Source organism: Pelodiscus sinensis, chromosome 22, assembly GCF_052426305.1.
Source record: "Pelodiscus sinensis isolate ZL-2025 chromosome 22, ASM5242630v1, whole genome shotgun sequence".
Lineage (NCBI taxonomy): Eukaryota > Metazoa > Chordata > Testudines > Trionychidae > Pelodiscus > Pelodiscus sinensis.
Window position 1 is genome coordinate 10,942,792 of NC_143073.1, and position 20,312 is coordinate 10,963,103.

Here is a 20,312-nt window from a genome sequence, read left to right on the forward strand (position 1 = left end):
AGCCAGCCCAGTCCTCCCCATCGGGGGCTCGTACCCCATTCCTCCCTCACCTCCTTCCACTTACCCTTCCTTAGCCCCCCTTCTTATTGATGTACAAAATAAAGATAACGTTTCTTCCAACATTGACTCTGTCTTTATTGAAAAAAAACTGGGGGAGACTGGGAAAAGGAGGTGGGAGAGGGGAAGAGAAAGGCTGGGAGAGGGGAGGGCAACTAACATGATCAGGGGTTGGGAACAGGTCCCAGATGAAGAAAGGCTACAGAGACTGGGACTGTTCAGCTTAGAAAAGAGGAGACGGAGGGGGGACAGGATAGAGGTCTCTAAAAGCAGGGGTTGGGTGGAGAGGGTGCATTCAGAAAAGTTCTTCCTGAGTTCCCATAAAGAAGGACTAGAGGACACCACAGGAAAGGAATGGGTAGCAGGCTTGAAACTAGTAAGAGAAAGTTGTTCTTCTTGACAAAGCAAATAGTTAACCTGTGGAACTCCTTGCTGCAGGAGGCTGTGAAGGCTACAACTAGAACAGAGTTTAAAGGGAAGTGAGATAAAGTGATGGAGGTTGGGTCCATGGAGTCCTATTAGCCAGAGGGTAGGAGTGGTGTCCCTGCCCAAAGTTTGTGGAAGGCTGGAGAGGGATGGCACGAGACAAATGGCTTGGTCATTGTCTTCGGTCCATCCCCTCCAGGGTCCCTAGGGTTGGCCGCTGTCGGCAGACAGGCTACTGGGCTAGATGGACCTTTGGTCTGACCCAGTACGGCCATTGTAAGCTCAGGGCTCAGGGTCGGGGGTCTCAGTGGACCCCCTTGATTTTCATGCACACCTGGTCCTGGGTGGCCAGGCTGGCAGCTCTCCTGCCCTAGACGGCCACTTTCCTGTGCCTAGTGCGGAGATCGTGGACGAGGTCCACGATGTCCGCACTAGCCCAGGAAGGTGCCCGCCTCTTGCGGTCCAGGGCAAGCTCCCGGGAGCCGCCAGCCTGGTCCCAGCAAGAGGGGGTGGGCTGGGGGGCATCGGGTGGGTGGCTCTGTGCCGTGCCAGGTGCAGGGTCTGCTAGCTGGGTGCTGGCAGGCTTGTACCTGGCACGGGCACCGTAGCCAGCCCGTGCCCCTTTAAGGGGTCCGGGGCCGGGAGGGGGGCATAGAGTTTCCCTGGTGTTGGCCAGAGTGGCCACCAGGGAAACCTGGGGAGGGCTAGCCTCCCACTAGTTCGAACTAAAGGGCTACACAGCCCTTAGTTCGAACTAGCTAGTTCGAACTAGGCGTTAGTCCTCGTAAAATGAGGTTTACCTAGTTCGAACTAAGCGCTCCGCTAGTTCGATTCAAATTCGAACTAGCGGAGCGCTAGTGTAGCACCTATTAAAGTTAGTTCGAACTAACGTCCGTTAGTTCGAACTAACTTTGTAGTGTAGACATACCCTGAGTTAGTTAGGTTCTGGCTGGTTTCATGGAGGAAGCAGCCTAGGCAATGGGCTAGGATTTAGAGGCCCAGGCTCCCCCATCTCAAGGGGGGCTGAGGCATCCTAGGCCTGCCCTGTAACCAGATTACATCTGTGCTGTGCTGTATCCTGGAGAAGCAATAAACTCCCTCTATTCTACTGGCTGGTGGAGTCTGTCCGTGCCATTACAGGGGTGTAGGAGACAGGAAAACCCCAATGCGCCGTCACACCCTGGCACTGCTGTAGCCTGGGAATGGAGTTTTCTCACTGCTTGGAGGCTTGGTCAATGCAGGCAGCAGCATGCGAAGGCTTTTCAAAACCACTCGAGCCAGAAGCCCACCCCTTCCTCCCCAGCTTCCCTTCTTGCAACTCGGGATGGTCTCCCCTCTCTGGCTCTGACCTTGCTGTTGACACTGGAACGGGAAGCCAATGGCTCTTATTAACAGAGCAATGCTGCTGTTGGGACTCCTTGTGAGATCTTTCCATGCACACCCTCTGTTTACAAAGGGATTTTATTCTTTGAAGGAGTGGCAGGAATTAGATGGTCACAGGAACGAGAGCGTGAAACTGGAATAACGAGGGTGACAGTTTCCTTGCTTACAGTGTAAAAGCATCTTCTACCCTACCCCCACCCCAAGTGAAGAGGTGAAGATAGGGATTTAGAATCTTGTTTAATTGGTTAGCTGGTTAAACATATTGCACATCGAGAAAAATAACCCCAACTATACGTACAGTATGATGGGGGCTAATTTGGCTATGACAAATCAGAAAAGAGATCTTGGAGTTATTGTGGACTGTTCTCTGAAAACTTCTACACAGTGTGCAGCGGAGGTCAAAAAGGCAAATAGGATGCTAGGAATTATTAATAAAGGGATAGAAAATAAGACACAGAATATCTTACTGCCCCTGTATACGCCCACATCTTGGATACTGAGTAAAGATGTGGTCTCCTCACCTCAAAAAAGATAGTTTGGCCTTGGAAAGGGTTCAGAAAAGGGCAACTAAAATGATTAGGGGTTTGGAATGGGTCCCATATGAGGAGAGGTTAAAGCGACTGGGACTTTTCAGTTTAGAAAAGAGGAGACTGAGGGGGGATATGATAGAGGTATATAAAATCATGAGTGGTGTGGAGAGGGCAGATAAAGAAAAGTTATTTATTAGTTCCCATAATAGAACTAGAGGACACCAAATGAAATTAATTGGTAGCAGGTTTAAAACTAATAAAAGAAAGTTCTTCTTCACACATCGTGTAGTCAACCTGTGGAACTCCTTGCCAGAGGAGGCTGTGAAGGCTAGGACTATAATAGAGTTTAAAGAGAAGCTAGATAATTTCATGGAGGTTAGGTCCATAAAAAGCTATTAGCCAGGGGATAGAATTGGTGTCCCTGGCCTCTGTTTGTCAGAGGCTGGAGAGAGATGGCAGGAGACAAATCGCTTGATCATTGTCTTCAGTCCACCCTCTCTGGGGCACCTGGTGCTGGCCACTGTCGGCAGACAGGATACTGGGCTAAATGGACCTTTGGTCTGACCCAGTACGGCCGTTCTTATGTTCTTATTGTTTAGCCAGTTAAACATATTGGCCCATACCTATAGGGCACAGCCAGACTCATTGCTTGTGTGTCATTTAAAAAAAAAATCCTCTTTGGAAACTGGTTTATTTTATAGCACATTTAAAAATCACAACGGGAAATGACACTGGTTGAAAGGCAAACCCTGTATGTGTTGGACTAAACCCTGCCCTGCTGCTGGGTGGTGTCTGTGAAGCCTTTAAGCAGTTGACAGAGTCTATTTTTCCTGCCTCGAAAGGGTGAGACTCAGATCTCCAGCAACTATAACTGCATGGAGCAGGGCTAGTTTGTGACCACCTGAAGATCCAGCTTAATGTCTTCCCTGCGGTTTTATCCTGGTCTCTAAAATCGAAGCTATTGCAGGACTTGTGAGGATATAAACCAAACCCTCGTGTGCCCCTCTTTCCTTCCCTTGGGGTCACCGGTGTCAGCATCCCCTTTTCAAACCGAAAAAGCATGTCTCCTGCATCTCGCAGGCAGGGAAGCTGGGGTGGACGTGTTGCAGCAGATGGACTGGGCAGCAAAGTGGAAGATCCAAAGGTTCTCTCTGGATTGCAAATGAATGTGGCCCCTGCATGTTAGTATTTACCATCTCAGGTTGAGGGGTTGCAAGTGGGTATCACACAGTGAGCATGTGCTCTTGGAAATGGGCCCACCCTCTGCAACAAGCAGAAGTGACTAGCTGGAGAACAATGAGCTAAGGAGCATGGCGAGGTGACCATGTTTCCTGGGAACAGGAACAAAAGCCCGAGGAGGGACCAGGTGGGGTTTTTAAGCATGAGGCTGCTGAAAGCAGGGAACCTTCAGGATCGGTCCAGAGGAGATCTCTGGGCTCTGAACAGACCCAGACGGACTATGCTGTAACCTTCTGTCCTCTGTACTAAGGACTTTCTGTCCTGTGCTCCAGACATCTAATAAATCCTTCTGCTCTTTTACTGCACTGGCGGAGAGTCATTCCAGATGATTAAGGAAACTGAGCCTATGGGGGCTGACACGCTGAAGGGGTTCTCTCAGGAACTTTCCACAGCTGTACAAGAGCACCAGACCTGTGGATCCATGACAAGCCCCTCCCCTCTAGTCCTTGGGCTACCAGCAGCAAAGACCACCCCAAGCTCCTTCCAGATGTGGCTGTGAGCAGGGAAATCCCACGCTAGCGAGTCAGGGATCCCATCCTGAGGAACGGACAGGAGAAGGAGAAAGGATCAGGTCAAGGGGGCTGAGCCACCCCTCTGGGATCCCATGCAGAGGATGCAGCCCTGAGTTGTACTTAGCATCCTGGTGGGAGTCTGGTTGGAAGAGGACTGGCCTGTGATTGATCCAATGAGCAGCTGTTTGGCTCTTAGTGAGGAGGCAGCAAGGAAGGAAGCCAGCCACCCTGCCATTTACTGCATTGGCATTGCCACGGATGGAGGGATTCAGTAATAACACAGGCCCTGCTAATAGCCACAATGTACACTATTAAAAACCCTGATGGCATGAGAAATCACCACTGTGCCTACATGTGAGGTACTAAGAAAGCAGAACGGATCGCTCCATGGCTCCAGATCACACAGACCTTTCCCAGACTCTGCACCTTCTCCTGCACCCCAATCCCTTGCCCCAGATCACAACCCTTCCTGCCCTAGGTCACCTCCCAAACCCTCTGCACCCCCTCCTGCACCCTGACACTGGTCACAACTCCCTCCCAGACCCTTCACCCTCTACTTCACCCCAAATCACAATCCTCTCCTTCATCCAAACTCCCTCCCAGACCCCACATCCCCTCCTGCACCCCAGTACCTTATGTTGAGATCCCTTCTGCCCCCAATATCCATCCTTGACCGTGCACCTCCTCAATTAATATCATAGACGAGTGCCACCCTTGACCACTTACCAAATTCTTGGAGTGCCCCCCCCAACTTAATTTGTAATGCTAACAGGAAACAAAGCCTTTCAGCAGAAACAGGGTGAAATAGAAGCAGACAGAACTTATAAGCAAGTCATTATACATCAAATCATTCTATATCATATTTATAGTCTTATAAATACGCAATATTAAAATATACATTTTTGCTACACATCTAGCCCAGTATCCTGTCTGCCACCAGTGGCCAATGCCAGATGGGCCAGAGGGAGTGAAGAGAGCAGGGAATCATCATATGATCCCTCCTCTGTTGCCCATTCCCAGCCTCTGCCAAACAAGAGGACAGGGACACCATCCCTGCGCATCCTGGCTAGTAAGTGTTGCTGTGGCAGGGAATAGGGGCCTGGGACGGTGGATGACAGGGGGGTGGGGGAGCTCCCAAAGGAGCATGGCTGCGGCCCCGTCTCAGGGGAAGTGGCTGGTGTCACTAGACGAAGCAAACGCGCCCCGGACACGGGGAAAGGGGCAGGTGAGCAGCTAGAAGGGGCTGAGTCCTGGCCTTAGAATGACACACCAGTGTGTGCGTGTGTGTGAGTGTGAGTGTGAGTGTGTGTGTGTGTCTTCCATAACATGGGGGGAGACCCTACAACAACCCAGGGGCAACAGGGGGGAGGGGTCCCCAGAATAACCCAGAGGGCTAATGCGGGGAGGGTTCCTACAATAACAGTGGATCTGGCGCGGCCGGGCCGTTCCTTAACGGGCTGGCGGGGTCAGGTCCCAGGCCCCACCCCCGCGACCCTACAATAACAACCCCCAGGCAGCGAAGGGAGCGGGTGTCGCGAAGCCGCCGCTGCTGCCGTAAAGCGCGGGCGGGCGCCGCAAAGCGTCCCCGGTGGAGGGAGGCGGCGCAGTAAGATGGCGGCTGGGCCCGGAGCCGCTGGCGGGGGAGCGGCCCGGGGAAGCAGGATCCCGGCCTGAGCGGGCCCGGGGCCGCCGGGAGTAGGGTCCGTCCGCGCCCCGCGGAGCCGTGGCCTGAGCGGGCCCCGCTCCTGGATCGCCCGGGACAGGCCCGGGCCCCGGCCGCGCCCTCCCCCTCCCCCTCCCGGGACAGGCCCGGGCCCCGGCCGCGCTCCCCCCCTTCCCCCCCCTCCCGGGACAGGCCCCGGCCGCGCTCCCCCCCCCCCTCCCGGGACAGGCCCCGGCCGCGCTCCCCCCCCCCCCCCGGGACAGGCCCCGGCCGCGCGGCCCCCCCTCCCCCCTGCCCGACATGGCCTGGCGCTGCTCCCCTCCCCCACCGGTCCCGCTCCCGTCCAGGACAGGCGCTTTTCCCCTCCTGCCCCCCCCCCTTTACCTAAGATGGTCCTAGAGCTCCTGGACTCTGATCCAAGGCCCTTGCTGGGGGCTGGAACCCTCCCCCTCCCCCTCGCCGTCCCCCTGGAGTGGGCTCTGAATCTAGGCCTCCCCTCTGCTTAGGGGACTGGGCCTGGACCTTCCTCGCTGTGTCGCAGGGGCCCCACAGCCTGTCCCTGGCCAGCTTTCCTTTCCTGGCCTGCAGGGTTCTGGCTCTGCTTCTTCCCCGCTACCTGATTATTCAGCCTCGTCCTGCAGGGAGAGACTGAGCCTCCAGCTTTAGCTTTAACCGTGTCGAGCCCGTGTGGGAGACTCGTGAACTGTATTTGGGGGGCTGAGAGCAGGTGTCATTTCTGGGGTTCACTGAATGTGTCCACCTTGGGCCCTTCATCGGGGCTCTTGCTCGCACATTCATGCCAGTCTAGAGAAATACCTTGGCTGCATTTTAATTAAAACATACCTATGTTTTGGAAGAGGGGGGAGGTTGAAGTTGCCTCAAAGCTATTTTTAATTCAGAGTTGTAAAGTGCAAGGGGGCTGAGATTAGTTCTAAATGGCACTTCTTGAACTTAAACGGTACATTTTTCTCAGTCTCTCAGCAAATCTACAGAGCCAGTTTCCCAAGTGCTGCTGGGCCTGAGTGGTGAATAGAAGTGGGAAAGGTGAGTGCTTCTAAAACTTCCTTGTGTTCGGTCTAATCTATTTCAGCAACTTTTTGTGTTGTTTTTATTTTGGGACCAGTGAGTAAAATATTTGGGGTTTGTTGCTCTAAGATGAGCGATTAGATATGTCTGGTCTAGTAAGCTGGTGTTCACTTGCTTGAATCAGTGTTCTTTAGTAGTTAAAGCAGTAGAAAACACAAGAATTGCCATACTGGGGGTCAGGCTAGTGCAGTGCCCTGTTTCCAGCATTACCTGTAATAGATAGTTGGTGTAAGAAACCCTGTAATGGGCAATGTGGAAGAAGATTCCATTGAGTAGCTTATGCTATAAACCCAGCAGTTTGGCTCATGTGCTTCAGTAACAGGGCTTATATCTTTCCTCTTCTTATCCTATGTAGTGTAACTGGATGTTCTCATTATCCATGTAAATGCTTAATCCTTTCATAATCCTACTAAACTTTCATCCTCCGTGATTTCCTGTGGCAATGAGTTCCAATGTCAGTCATGCTGTTTTGTAAGTGTGTGTTGGGCCTACAGTGGGTTGCTGTGCTTTTATCTAAATTGGATGTCCGCTTCTTGTAATGACTCCAGAAATGGGAAATAGGAGCACCTGATCTATGCTGTTTCTTAGTTGCTCCATCCCACACTGGCCTCGGCCATGCTCCCAACCCCTATCCCATAGTCTGGGGTGGTTCTAGAGCATGTCTCCTCTTGGTTGAGGGAAGATAAATAAGGATTGTCAACATTATAAATCGTATTGCTTCATTTAAATATACTGGTACTATAAAGTAGGTACAATCACCCTCTGCCTCCAGATGGGCACAGTTATAAGCAGGGCTCGACAAATAATGCAATCTACTCGCCTGTGGCGAGTAGATTGCAACCCGGAAGAGCCGGGTTTGGGCAATCTGCACATGCACAGAATGATCTGCACATGCTCAGATCGCCGGACAATGCGGCTGGCGAGCAGAGCTCGCTGCGGTTCGGTGAGCCCTGGTTATAAGTATTTTAATTGATCTACCAGGGTAACTAGGGGTAACTACCGGGGAATAATAACTATGCCAGTAGAACTGTATTTATGATGGATCCTTTACCTGAATCACTTGATCCCATCTCTAAGTGACATAATTATGCTATAGATTGGACCTTCCTGGTCTGGCACCCTCAGGACCTTCCTGGTCCCAGATGAGGGATTTTGCTGGACCAAGAGAGGTCATATCTGATGACCCCCCCCCCTTGCTACCGGCCCTGCCAGTTTTGGCCTGGTCTCCTGGCCGACTTCCCCCATGCTACTGGCCTCGCTGCCCTGCTGGTTCCCCCCCCGGTCCCTTCCTTGCTGCGCTGTGCTCCTGGCCCTACTGTAGTGCACTGGGCTGCAGGGCAGCCCTGCTGGGTTGTACCTAGTAGCCTAGTTACAGCAAGTCGGGCAGCCCAGCTGCGGGGAATCCAGCTGCCAGCCCTCCACCAGGAAGGTTCTCTGGTCTTGGAACATCTGTGGTCCTGCTGGACCGTGATATTGCTGGACCAGGGAGTCCTGGTTAATAGAGGTTCAACTTGTAGAAAAGTTTACAAGTACAGATAGTTGAGGTCTGTGAGTCCCAATCTTCATTCTCCTTTCATAATAGAAATCTTTCTATGCCTCTGACTCTCATCATTTACTTTAAACTTCCTCTTCCTGGGAGAAGGTGGCCAGAAATGAGCACAGTAATGCAGGTGAAGGTGTCCCGTTGACTTCTGTATTGGCTTTATAATACTTGCTATCCTGTTTTGTACATAGCACATTGAAGTGTCCAAAATTATACCCAAGTCTCTTTTGTGGGTGGTTAATTAAGTCCTCATCTGCACTTGACAGTTGACCATTCTTTATTTTGGTTATTTTCTTTATTTTTTTTACTGAATAACTACATCCACATGAGTGCTTTAGTGGGTATAACAATGATGCATACTGGTATAGTTGTACCATCAGTTGTGAGAGAACACAGTATACCAAAGCTAAAGTTACGCTACTGAGCCTGTGCCAATGTAGCACCCTAGTGTAGATGCAGTGTACAATGACAGGAGGAGGAGTTCTGGCTTGTGTAGCAACACCACTTCTCGTTAGCTGGGGTGATTAGAAGTGCTCTTTTGTTGGTATAACTTCCCTTATGTTGGGGCTTTTGTCAGCCTCTCTGCGTTGCAAGGGTGTGTTCTGGTTTTGTTTTTTCCCACATTCCTGCCTATACTGATATAAGTTTAAAGTGTAGACCTCATGGGATAAAGCATCTTTTACTCTGACTGCGCTCATGCGAGGGGGTTGAACTTTCATTGTACTGGTACAACTAAAGGGGTACAAGTGGTGTGTGTGTGTGTGTGTGGACACTCACACTTACTTCTCGGATTAACTCAAGGATTGTTCTTTCCAGTGTCTTGATGCTGAATTTCATCAGCCATCGTGGTGCCCGGTTGTGTGATGTCAGGGCAAATCACTTTTCCTCTTCTGCCAAATGGAGTCAATCTCTCTGCACAGTGTTGGGATGAACCTGAGTGGAGGGGGTCTGGGTTAGGGATATTATAGTTTAACCAATTAATGCGTTATCAGTTAATGGTACCAGTTACACTCACAGCTGGATCCCGGGGAGGTGGTTTTCTGTGGCAGGGGGACTCTCTCTACACAAGTGCTTCCAAACTGTAAGCTCTTCGTGTCTGTCTCTGGGTTGAATGCCTTGGATATGGCTGTGCCACTGTGCTTCAGATCTAGCACGTTGTGCAGAAATTAAAAGGTATCTCATGGTGGCCTTATGAGAGTTTTTAACCCATTACATAAAGGTTTCCTTTAGAGATATCTTTCTCTCCCATCCCCAGATATTTAAGGAAAAGAGTAACCAAGAAATGATATTTGCCTAGTGGTAGTGCAAACGGTCCTCAGTTGTAGATGAAGGACCCATTGTGCTAGGTGCTGGACAAACTTATCAAAAGCTGATTTCTGTCTTGAAGTGCTGACAAGCTTAAGTAATGTTTGTTACTGATGTGCACCTAATCAGCACAATAACCGATTTCCAGTCTCCTCAGGCTTTTGGTAAAGTCTTGTCACTTACCTGCGATCAGACTGGATTGGGAAAGCTCAACTAAGAGCAGTCGCCTCTAGTTGAGAAGCAAAGTCCCTTTGAGTTTATTGAATTGTTTTCTTTTATATGTATCAGAGGCAGCATTTGTCCAGGGGAAGAGTCTCCAAACTGGTGGTAATAAGCAGGGCCCTACCAAATTCATGGTACATTTTGGTTAATTTCACAAATTGCATAATTTCAGCTATTAAAATTTGAGATTTCATGATGTTGTCATTTGGGGAGTCCTGACCCAAAAGGAGTTGTAGGAGGGTGGGAAGTTGCAGTGCTGCTACCCTTACTTCTGTGCTGCTGCTGGTAGTAGCACTGCTGTCAAAGGTGGGCAGTTAAAGGGAGGCAGCTGCTGACTAGGAGCATGATATGGTATTGTTGCCCCAACTTCTGTTCTGCTGCCTTCAGAGCTCGACCCACGATCAGCAGCCATCACTCTTTGAACACCCACCTCTGCAGGTAATGCAGATGTTAAGGATGGTCACCCATAAGTATCCTGCCGATCCTTCTGGGTCAGAGTGCCTCAATTTGAGAGAGACTGGTCTTCCCCTGTGAAATATGTATAGTATAGGGTAAAAGCATCTGAGAGCAGATTTCACAGTCCATGATGTTTGTTTTCATGGCTGTGAATCTGGTAGTCATAGGATATTGGATGTTGTAACTTACTGCACTCAGGAAGAGGGAGAAAGTTACAACGCAGTAAAGTGACAGTGTAGAAATCTGCCACTGACTTGCTCTGCCCTTTGGCAAGTCACTCCCCCTCTCTGTGTCTCTCTTTTCCCATCTTACAGATGGGTGTAATGATACTCATCTCTGACTGTAACAGATCTGAGATTGGGAGGTGCCATGGAAGTGCTGTGACTTTTAAAGCTAAAAGGATTATCTAAGCATCTAACATACTGTATTCCATGGATTCTGTTTACTTTACTTTAGTTTCATTGCCTACCCAGAGCAGTACTAAGTCTGGTCAATTTCACTGTCAGGTTCTCATGCTCTAAGACAATGTAAATCCCTGTCACTCCAAGGCAAGGCTTAAGACCAATCAAAATATTTTCATGGAAATAAAATCACACAACTATAAGCTGACATCCCCATTTCTCTCTTATTCCTGAATTGTTTTTGTAACATGGATGGGCAGTGTTTGTGTATGAGCTGTCGCTGGAAGGATTTGAGATCCAGTTTGAACAGTAGTTATCTTGCTAGAATGCCATTAGTTGCTGTGCTGCCTGGCAGAGGAGCTATACCCTGGAAAGGAGTCGTGATGATGGAGATGGGGATTTCTGTCTTGTGGCTTTCATCCTGTAGTGTTGAGTTTTGCATATTGCACACCTCTGAAATGTAACTCGGTGCTCAGTAGTCGTTTGGAAGGTGCAGCTATTTCCTGCGAATCAGAATGCTGCCTTTTTCGGATGTACTCCTAAACTGGCATGTTGGGATGAAAGGGCTGTGTGAAATCAACAGTTTCCCTCACTCTTAAAGGAAAACTGTTTTGCCATGGAGTTGCAATGTATTAGTCAGGTTGGTATACTTCAGTACTTAGGAGAAAAACCTGCTTAAATATAGGAGGTTTGAGCGTACAAGTACACTCAGGCCACGTTGTATGCAGCCATACAGGATTGTGTTCACAGCCGGGATCTGTCTGCAAAGACCCCTGGGACTCTCTGTCTGGTAAAGCACACTGAAATCAGGATGATTTTGAAGGTAGGGAGTTTCTAGAAGACTAGAGAAATGCCTGACATTTTTCACAGTGCTGCCCTATCTGCACATCCTCTGTGCCTGTGCTGCTTAGTCCAAATGTGGCTGTGATGCTGTGTGTTCTGGCGAAGCTAGTCCATTAGTCTGTTTATAGCTACGTATCCATTATAATAATGGATTGTTCAGTAACTAAGGAACTATAAATATCAATTCAACACTCTTAAAATGGGCTGGTCTGCAGTATTTTAATCATGTTATTGGGCTCTGTATTGAGTACAACTGAAGTGTAATTGAGTGTTTAACTGTCGTTTGCAAGGTTGGGGCAGGGCTTTCTACTGATGGACATTACTAGATAGCTGCACTCTTCAGAAGTCTGCAATGTCAGATATAATACAGAACACACATCACCTTGCATGCAATGTCTTGGTTATAAGCTCTTTCTAGGAAACAGATTTCCAGCTCCAAAGTGACTTGCATCCTGTTGACTTGTACATTTTAAAAATACCAGTAGATGTTCTTCATAGCAGTCCTGAAGATTTTGCCACACAACTTCCAGGCTAGTTAGTCCATTATTATAAGCCCCTGCACTGCTTCAAAAATCTCAACCATCACCTTTCATTGAGGTGATCCCAAAGCGCTTAAGCCTCAACTCAAATCTGTGAAATAGGCATCGTCCTTGTGTGAGCTGTGGGGTGCTCAAGGCAGAGTGCCTGGAGGTGACTGTGGCAGAACTGGGACTAGAATCCAGTTCTCCTCTCCCACTCTGGTCCTGACCATTAGCTAGCTTTCCTCTCCGATCTGTTAAGTAGTATTGGGTAACATGGAAACCCCACTTCAGTGGGAATAGTGTTCCACCTGCATGATGTGCAGGGTGTGAGGTAGGGATGTAAAAGAGGAGTTGACTACTCAATAAAAGCCTAGGCTTATTGGGTAGTTGATTCAACTACTCACATTCTACCCTGCTGCCTCTATCAGGGGATGGGGGTGAGCAACAGCCGGTGCTGAGGAGAGCTGGCTAAAAGCTGGCTTCCCCCAGCTCTGTGTGTGTGAGAGGGGGAGGCAGAGGTGCAGTGGGTAACCTGGCATAAACTCTTACTTTTAAAAGGTAGAGCCGCAGCAGTGGGGAACCCAATGCGAGCAGGGAATGAAGCAGTCCCCCTCTCTGCTGGGTTCCTCACTGCGCCGCCTCCTTCTTACCGACTTATCGAGTAGTCGATGGGAATTCCATGGACTAGTCAATTAGCTGATTAGGGATGTTACATTTTGAGTAGTGCAGGGTAGCCTCCAAGTATTGTAACTTTCAGGTAAATTCATCAATCGAGATAAGTCTCCTAGAGTCTGTTCAATGGCAATGACTCAGTTGCTGGAAGCTGGGCTAGCAGTGAGGGCATCCCAGAAGTGAGAGACTCCTGCCCACTTTACAAGAAATAGACACTGCTAAGGGACAAAGGATGATCTGTTGGTTAAGCACAAGCACTAGATGGTCTGTAACGGACTTTGGGCCATGGCCTTTCCGTTCTTAGCCCCACTGTACACTGGTGGAGAAAGAGGCAAATAGGTGCCCCGCAGGGCAGATGGGGGCTGGATGTACTGACACTTGTAGAGTGCATATACTTCCTTGTATGGGAGGTGTTGGATGGCGAATGTTATTTCACTCAGGCTGGTGTAGGAGGGATGCCAAAAACTACCCACATGCTGCAGCATCACATGCATTATCTGCTTGTGCAGTCTCTTTTCCTTTGGCTTAAGAGATCTGCATGGTGGTCCCCTGGCCAGAAGCTGTGGAGTTTATTGGAACAAGGCCTAGTACAGTAACACCTTCCTGCATGTTGTGGTTTGGCCCTGGACCTCCTTAAGTTGAAAGGCTTGCTGGCTTTGAATATAGAGATCTAGCTATTGTGCTGCACAGCGTCCTGGCAGTGCTGCCTGATATTGGAATCTAGTGCATTGCAAATATGAGATATTGGTGCCATAGCCTATTAGGGAGACAGCATCTCTTCAGCTCAACATGAAGAGGAGATTGGCTGTAATTAAAATCTAGGTGGCTCAGGATTAGTTGAGGGTCCTGGTGTCTGTTCACAGGCGTCTGGCATCATGGCAGCCTCTTTTGGGCAGGGGCTGTCTTTCTATGTGCTTGTAAGACACCAACTCTAATTTGATGCTCTAGGTACTGTTGCAATGCAAATCATACGTACCAGAGTTAGAGACAGCATGCTTAGCCCTGGCAGACCAGGGAGCCAGCGAGCGCTTTGCCTTAATGACAGTTCCATCACCTCATTTCTGGTCTAGCTATGTAATTAGTGGGATCCCAAGATGCTATGAGTGTGTATTGGGGTGGGAGGGAAGAGTGGGAGCAAAGCAGGGATGTAAACTCCTGTTTATATTAAATTGCTTAAACAGGAGAAAGGAGTGTGTGTGGGGGGGGGGGGCTGGTCTGGCGTGGGGGGGGGGAACAATTAACCACATCCCTAGAGCAGACAAGGAGTTTCTTTCCATTCTGATTCCACTAAGAGAGAGACTTGTTTAGGATGCTAGGCTCTGCGGGCTCTCCTGCCGGTCAGACCAGTTGAGGGAGTTAGTGACTTCATAGCAACCAGCTGGTACTCAACTGAAAGGCTCATGCTGTGTTGCAGGGATCTAGAAGGCTTTGTGCACCAGTGCAGAGAGAGAGAGAGAGAGAGCATCAAGTCTCCGATGTGCCAGCCATTGGGCTCTTGAAAGCTATTGTAATTGTGTGGAATACACAGCTTTGAGTAGCTTAACATTCGGTTCCCTCTCGCTCTCTAAAGGCTGAACACTAAAGAGTTCCTTGGGCCAGTACTTTACTCCCGGTTTCTGCCTTTGGCTGAGTGAGGACGCTGGAGCTGTTGCTATCGTTGCAGTGAGACTTGTGTTGGTGGAGAACAAAGATCCTACGATGCTTTTTTTCCCTACTGACAAGATATTCTCTTGGACTCATGGCCAGTTTCATCACTTAAGTCTTTCTGATCCCAGTGTGGCATTTAAGCACCAGCTGTGCTAATTGTTTTCTCCATGAAGATTCAAACAAATATGGCTGCCTCCTTCCCTCAAGCTGTTGTTCAGTGTTGCTATAGCAACTGTTCAGCAGTCTGTTCTACCCTAGAGGTGGCTGCATTCCATTCTGGAGGGAAGTGATGCCCCTAATTTTTCTAACCTGGAGGCTTGTTTTCTTTAGCGTTGACCTCTGTCAGTTAACTCCAGGCTGATAGCACCTTTTTAAAGGTTGTCCTGGACACTCCCAAAGGGGTGTTCCCAGGATACGTTTGCCTACCCTAGGGCTTTGTCTGCACTTCGAAGTTTAAAATACAGCTGCAGCAGTGCTTTAACCCGGTAGTGTGGTTAGGGCATCAGGTAAACCACCTCCTTGGGGGAGAAGTTAACAAAGCTGGGAGCCTGTTTACGCTGATGTCACAGTTTTGTAACTGGCTGCGTTTGGTGGGGGGGGGGGGGGGGAGAGCAGTGTTTTTTCACATCACTAAGGGAGAAAGTTACAGTGCAGTTAAGTGGCAATGGGGACAAGCCCTTTGTCAGTGGTTTTCATCCTGCGGACCCCTAGGTGTTCGCAGATTAGGGACGTTAGATAGCATGTAATGGAATAGTCGTGTAACCACAAAGCGTTAGCAGCTACACAACTGTTCTATGGACCCCAGTATGCTCCCAGGCTCACACCTGGGGAGCCCCCTGCTACCAACGCTGCTACCTTTGTATCAGAGGCAGCCGTGCGAGGTGACAGGCAGGAGCTGATCTGCGACGAGACCCAATTTAAAAACTAGCTTCCCGTGTAGACTGACTCCACCTACTGCCCTAGGCTGCTGCCGCTTACACAGAGGCTGCTGCCTGTCCACGGGGAGTTTGAACCCCGCCACAGACAGGGACTGCTGCTGTGGAGCAGCCTCATTCTGTGGCGGACCCACGTTTGCTGCGGATAAAGGCTGCTTCATGGGATGCGGAGCGGCCTCTGTCCATGGACCCCCTGCAGATGGGCTGCTGTTGTGGTACAGCCTCCCCTTCCTCCCTGCTGCTGCGTGTGGGGGGCGGGGGAGGGGAGAGGCTGATCCAGTGCTCGTGTGGAACTGGCTTAAAAGCATGCTCTCCATGGACACTGGCTCCTGTTCTCCCTCCCCCCCCCCCCCCCCCGCCTTACTGCCTCTACTACTTTCTTCTGCTCATCTATGCCCAAACTTTCCTCCTGAACCCCTGAGAAGCTGCTGTTGTCCTTCAGTCCCTACCTCTGACTGCACCAGTGGTCTCACTAACTCTGGCTTTCGTGTTGCTTCACTAGGCCAGGAAATCTTGGGAATCACCTTTGATCTGAGCTGCTTTCCTCCTCTGTTACCCTCTTCATATGGTCAGTGAAACATTACTAGGACTTGTGTCCTTATCTGCATGTCTCCAGGACTAAGTCTTGGAGCTGTCCGATTCTTTCCCTTTCTAGGGAGAGGGGGCTGAAACGCTGCACTTTCCCCTGCGTCGTGGAGTTTGCTTCCGAGTGGACTGGTTAGAACGGTGGGAGTGTGGCATTGGGCTCTTTGAGAACCAGATAGAGCGTCGGAGTGCAAAGGTTCTGCTGCAGTTGGAATCTGGCAGTTGATCGGAAAAGGTGGGAGTAACGGCTCCATGGGATAAGAGGGGATTGTGCCTCCAACCAAGGGCAGATGGGGTAGGAGACGCCAGGAGAAACCAAGTGAACCTAGGAAGAGCAGGGCTGTGCTGTGACTTGCAGCTGCAATGGCCCACGTTAAGAAGTACGGCTCCAAAAAGGGTCTTGTCAACCCACTGCCCTCCCTATAAAATTAGGGAGAGGCAGCCCCATGGCAGATCCTTAGTCTGTGCCGAGGCAATGGTCTGGCTTGAACTCCCAGCTTGCGTATGTGCTCCAATAGCTGAGAAACAGGCACCAGGAGGACTCCAGGGTTTTATTCCCAGCTCTATCTGGGCATTGTGGCCTTACGTGTAACTGACAGCAGCGTTTGTGAATCACTTTGAGGGCCTTGCATGGAAGGTGTTATACTAACTAGGCCCAGGTACATCTAGCAGAGCTTTGAGTAAACCTTGCTTCTCACCTGGAAGTGGCAGTAGAGGTTATACAGGGCATAAAAGCATGTGGCAAGAACAATGTGGTAACTCTATTGATCAGACACCCTCACCTATTTTACCTGCCTGTTTGTCCCCACTGACCTAAGCCACTGAGAGGCTGTTTTTAGTCCTAAATCTTGAGTCTGGCTCTGGTCCTGTATAGTTATGTTCAATGGCCACTTCCCTTTCTTTCCAGCAGTGCAACGCATTGGTTTATGCCCTTTTCAGGCTGGACCGAATATCATTGCGTTGCGTACTCTGAAGTCCTTTTAGAGGTATTAAAACCAGAGATGCACTCATGGTTTTTTTTTTTTTGTTGTGTTTTTAAACTAATGCCTGTGGAGCTGGACTTGTGGCCCAAAGGCATCTGTCTGGCTTTACAGAGGGATGTGAAAGTGAGTGTCAGTAAAACTTGTGTGGCTTAAATAAAATACATGATGGCAAAGGTCTGACACTAGTTTGGGGTGACCTCTGTAGCTCTGTTATGGATAACATGGCCATCTCCAATGTCAGTAGAGCAAACCCAAACCTTTATTCCATGCAATTGGGTACTACAGAGAAGTAAGTCAAATAGCTGCCATCACGTAATCTTTCCCACGTGATGGCTGTCTGTCTGTCCGTAACAGACAAAAGCCAGAATGTTAAATGAAGAGTAACAGGTCCCTGATGCCGTCAGGTAGTGTCTTCAGGCATCCCTTTCTGCAGGCTCCACCATAAGAGTCCCTGCAAATGAATAACTTTTTGGACTAAACTTGTAGTAGTCTCTTGTAGACCTAAGAAATCATTCCCCTCAACTAGGGATGTTAAATGGTTGTTCTTGTAACCATGTAGCCATTTCAGTGGTTACATGCTGGCTCCCCGGAAGTGGGGCCACTCCTGGGGAGCCAGCTGTTGCCCCATTCTGCAGACTCTCCTATGGAGTCAGCAGCATAGGGTGGTAGCTGGCTCCTCCGGAGCTGTTTGTCGGCTCCCCATGCATGTGCCTGCCGCTCCTCTCCTGGAGTGCTGGTGTGTGACTGTTTGGGTAACTGGTTACTCATCTAAATGGCTACAATCTTACATCCCTAATTTACACCACTTGTTTGAGATGTGCCTCATGTAGCTGTGACCAAGATGGGAGGAAAAATCACAGCCGAAGCCTACCTTCACCTCCCCCTTTGGCCATGCTAAAATCATAGGACTGGAAGGTACTTTGACAAGTCATCTAGTCCAGTCACCTGCACTCCTGGCAGGACTAAATGTCATCTAGGCCATCCTTGACAGGGGTTTGTCTAACTTACTCTTAAGTCTCTAACAATGGAGATTCCACAACTTCCTTAAACAATTTATTCCAGTGCTTACCCACCCTGACAGGAAGTTTTTCCTAATGTCCAACCTAAATCTCCTTTTAGGCTGCAATTTAAGCCTAACATGACTTGTCCTATCTTCAGAGGAAAAGAGCCATTTTTATTCTTCCTCTTTGTAATCACCTTTTATGCACTTAAACTGTTGTGTATGCTCAGTCTCTCCCCCCACCCCCCCAGACTAAACAAATCAATTTTTTTCAATCTTCCCTCATAGGTCATGTTTTCTAGCCCTGTAATTATTTTTGTTGTTTTTTGGACTTTTCCCAATTTGTCCACATCTTTCTTGAAATGTGGGGTCCAGAATTGAACATAATACTCAGTATTCTAGGATGCATTTCATCAGGCCCTGGTGACTTGAAAGCATCTAAGTAATTTTAGCTTGTTTCCCTAGTTTAGCCTCTGATCCTTCCTCCCCTTCACTGGCATTCCCTATGTTAGATGTCCAATCACCACCAACCTTTGTGTGAAAATGGAAACCAAAATTATTAAGCAAATTGCTGGCTTTGTCAGACCTCAGAAGAAGATAGACTGGCGACATATGCCCTCCGCTGGGACTACCCTGCCCCCAGAGTGCCCCATGGTTTAAACAGCTCACATCTAGTACAGCAGCACAGAGGAGAAGAGGCATAATGTGGCAGTGCCCAAGAGTCAGTTGGCCCAGAAGCTGCTAGGGGTTGCTTCTAAAGGGGACAGGCTTGGAGTACCCTAGTAGAAGGTTTAGTGGAATTTAACACAAGATCTGTAATTGCCTGCAATCCTCAAGAGGGGCTAGACCTTCTTCTGCAAAAGTCCTAGTTTGCTTCCCTATTTGATCTTTGAGTGCTCCTGTTTAATCTCCATTATTATTATTGAGTGGTATATTCAACTCTGTACACCCAGAAGGAGTTCCTAGTCTAAGTACATTGTAATCTCATTGTCAAGTTAAACTGTGTATGAATCAGATAGCTAATAGCCAATTTCAGACAGGCTGATGGAGAGTCTCTGGAGCTGGAGAGAATCCAGCCTGTGTAAATACAAATCAGTTTATAGAGCCCTTGCTTTGAACTCCTTCAACTGCCTTAATGTAAAAGAGATGGCTAAAGGCTACAATCTGTCTTCATCTCCCCAGCAGCTGAGTTAATACCGCCGGAGGAAGCAGGAGATAGAGGCAAGAGGGCAGCTGAGTGTTTCCAGTTGCTTCCTTATTTCTTAACTAGATTTATAATTAGAGCAGTTTTGAAATAAAATGCAAAATAATAAAGTAGCCCAGAGCGACAGTGCCTGTGGCTCTTGTCCCATGAGGCTGAGCCTGCCTTGCCACAGCAGGTGGTGTGACCTGGTGCGCTGGGTTGCAGCACCACCCAAATTAGGCTCAGCTGCCTCTCCATCCTCTTGCTAAACCTGAGCTGTGCTGTGACCCTAGCCCTCTGGGCTAGGTTGCAATGGCTGATGTGAGGAGCTGGGCTTAGACCTGCAGGACAGGAGCTGTCACTGTGGGGTGAGTGCCGGGTGGGCTTGTCCCCCCACCGCTGACCGTCCCATCCCAGTGTGGCTAAAATAGGAAACTCCTGATTAAAAAAATGAACATTTTTATTTTAAAATAAAATAATTTTGCAGAGCTCTGGTTGTAGTCCTCCAGGGTAGATGGGTGAGGGAGTTAGATTAATTACCCGGTAGTGACTACCTTTCCTCTTGAAGTGGGTTTCTTTTCTATGCCTTGATGAAAAGGTTACCATGAAATGGTATTAATGATGGATTTCGGTAGGTAGTTTTGGGAGGAGAGCAAAACTAGCTCCATAGCAGCAGAGGCCAGACCTACATATTCTAGTGCCATTGTGTGTCTCCTAACCATCCAAATTCATATGTCCACTGGCTGTGAAATTACTTGAACTGCCAGGCTCTATAGGAGTATTCATCAAGTGGAAATGAAGAGAAGCTATTAAGTAGCTCTTCAATCTGCTCATTGCTTGAGGAATATAATTAACAGTATCCCTGTATAGTCCTACCCCACTCCTTGCAAAAAAAAAAAAAATCTTCCAGCTAAGGCTGTTCTGATGGCTCAGTGTAATCCTTGTGCATACCACATATCCAAAACATTACAGAAAGAGACCAACAGCTCGAAATATGGTCAGATTAAAAGTACTTGTCGTACACTCACCTTGCCGATAGTTGTCATGTTTATAAAGTGTGTGTGTGTTTCTTGCCCCATCCTGAATGGAAGTAGCCCACGCAAACAAAGAATGGATTAGA

The 20,312-nt window shown here is 49.0% G+C and overlaps 1 protein-coding gene across 4 annotated transcripts in view; it reads left to right on the top strand.

Annotated features, from left to right (window-relative positions):
- The first annotated feature begins 5,675 nt into the window (after nt 1-5,675).
- The window catches only part of DCAF8 (DDB1 and CUL4 associated factor 8), a 56,094-nt gene continuing 41,457 nt past the window's right edge, over nt 5,676-20,312 (top strand). For 2 of the 4 annotated variants that reach the window (XM_075907237.2, XM_075907235.2), the window contains exons 1-2: nt 5,693-5,847; nt 6,784-6,854. The gene's annotated coding sequence lies outside the window, so the exon portion shown is untranslated. Of the gene's footprint in view, nt 5,848-6,190; nt 6,855-20,312 lie in introns of those variants that run through there. The other 2 variants (XM_075907236.2, XM_089772539.1) reach the window with 2 other exon arrangements.